General features: G+C 46.3%; 1 pseudogene; it reads right to left on the bottom strand.

The window, feature by feature from the left end:
- Positions 1–159: 159 nt before the first annotated feature.
- LOC138005997 (piggyBac transposable element-derived protein 4-like) overlaps positions 160–2,500 on the bottom strand; it is a 2,802-nt pseudogene continuing 461 nt past the window's right edge.

Below are 2,500 nucleotides of genomic sequence, written 5' to 3' on the forward strand. Positions count from 1 at the left end.
AGTCCTCTAGCACTCCTTGGTCATTAAACTACATGTGCCTTGGGGAAATACCTGGGAAAAAAAAGGGGTGGGGTACCCACCACTCACCCCTATAATCTCTTGAGAGATGTAATATATAGATATAATATATTATCTCTCAAGAGATGATAGACCCCACACTCAAAACAAAAATTCATCAGAATGTAGCAACAACAGACAATGTGTAAGATAAGCACAAAATATAACAATGCTTAGTTAATTTTTTTGGGTTTTCTCTCAATAACACAACTTTACATATAACTGGACTAACATTATATACAATTCAAAGCTACCCCAGGGTTCATACTTACTCGTTGTGAAACTGTCTGGTGTGAAACACCTGATAACAGTTCAGTTCCTTTGTGATGTGCATGTGTAATCCCTGACACTAACGTGCACTGCAGGGGGAGAACACAAATTTGCGATCCCTTCCTTCCTCAAGCACACCACACACTGTCTTCTCACGTCCAAATAAATTGGACAGTGAGAGATGTAGAATGTAGAATTAAGTGGGGGGTAACCTCTCAAAGGGAGATTACAGATGTTTCTCATAAGTCCCTCCCTGTAGGACGCCAATGAGTATGAAGCCGGTCGTCTACGAGCTTCATTATCAGGGAACTTACGTTGTTGTTCCCTGTAAAGGATGAAACTGTTCACAAGAGCCATATCAATAAGGTGGAAAAATAAGGTTTTTCCACCACCTCATGCACTTCCGCTGTACATTGTGGGTGGCCAGGATCTGATCTGATCGATCCACTGCATTCATGTACTGATTGTACATATGGAAAACCTCAGACTGTTGTACATCTGTGTTACTCCAGGTACCACCGGCCTTTCTTTTCCGGCTCACCTGTGTGGTCTCATTTGCATTGCCAGAGGTAGTAATTATAGACACTACCTTGTTGTCGACCCATTGCAATGCCAACACAGGTGCATCCCTCTCCCAACGCATAGTTCCCTTAGGCTTACCTTTTGCCCATACCTTGCCATTCTTTAGACTTGCTGGGAAATCCCTCCTGCTATCTGTAATAGTACTAGTAACAAGAGTTTCACGATCAAACAAGTGCTTGGCAAGGGTCACAGACGAGTAAAAGTTATCAATAAACAAATGATATCCCTGGTCAAGGTGGTTTGCATTAGGGTCATAACAACATCATAACCGAGGCCATGCTTGCTAACTTCCCGCCCCCCCTGCTTACCTATGTAGATATTGAAATCTTGGACATAGGCATTGGAGCTATCGGCTAATACCCATAGCTTTATGCCCCACTTGGTGGGCTTATCCTTGATGTATTGTCGGATGCCTGATCGGTCGGGACTTCACCATACGCTCATCAATGGAGACATAAGGAAAGGAACTATATTTAAGTGTCTAGTCGTTCTAGCGCTGAAGCACTAATTGGGGACACTGTAAATTGAAATCAACAATTAACACAAATCACGTCAAATATTGGATTTTGAGGAGAGGGGAAACCGGAGTACCCGGGCGGAGTACCCGGGGAAAACCTCTCGGTGCAGAGTAGAGAACCAACAAACTTAACCCACACATGACACCCGAGTCGCCGAGTCTGGGAGTCGAACCCGGGCCACATTGGTGGGAGGCGAGTGCTCTCACCACTGCGCCATCCCTGCACCCCACATGTTGCCTTGGCTGGTAAAAGACCCAGCATCTTGTTTTAAAATACTGAACAAGAGCTTCTACCTCATGTAACTTGTTACCAGCAGGCTCGTTGAGGGGGTCCAAGATGTGTAGAAAAGCCATAAGGGCTGAAAACCGCAACCTGGGCATGATTGCTCGAGTCCATAGACCGTGGAACAAAGTAGCCGTGCTCCAATATTTCTTTACCTCCCCCACTAATTTTACTAACCCAAAATAAATCAAAAGAGCTGTGAGCCTATGGATCTCCTCTGATGTTGTTTCCTGCCAGCTTCCATCCGAACGGGTGTAAGTCTTATAACCCCCAGAAGCAATATGGATGTTAGCAAAGGAGTTGGTATGCAAAACAATACTCTCAACCATTTCCCTAGTAAAGAATAGCTGGAAAAAGTCTTAAGGTTTCACCATTCTATTCCTGAGGAGTGGACCCTCAAGGTAAATGCCCGGTGGTCGGGCAGGGGTGATCTGTGGGTGGGGATATTGAGGGGGATTACCTAAATCGGGGTCATCATAGGAGAGGAAAGGCGTCGCAGCACTTGCAGCTGCCGCGGCTGAAGGAGCATGAGCTGCTGGGCCTTTCCCCCGCTTGCCACCTCTTCCTTTCCCTTTTCCTATCTGGGGGAATTGGGAGATGCTGCGTGGGGTACGGCGCGAGGTGCAGTACTGGTTGCTGCACGGGTGGAATAAAATGACCCCACATGAACCGAAGAGGGTCCAGCAACAGAGCTCTGTGCAGGGGTGGCCACTGGAGACAATATCTGACTAATTGAGGCTACCAACTGCCCAGCAGATGTTGCTGAAGTTGGAGGTTGTTGTTGAAGTTGG

This window comes from Montipora foliosa, chromosome 6 (assembly GCF_036669935.1).
Source record: "Montipora foliosa isolate CH-2021 chromosome 6, ASM3666993v2, whole genome shotgun sequence".
Classification (NCBI taxonomy): Eukaryota; Metazoa; Cnidaria; class Anthozoa; order Scleractinia; family Acroporidae; genus Montipora; species Montipora foliosa.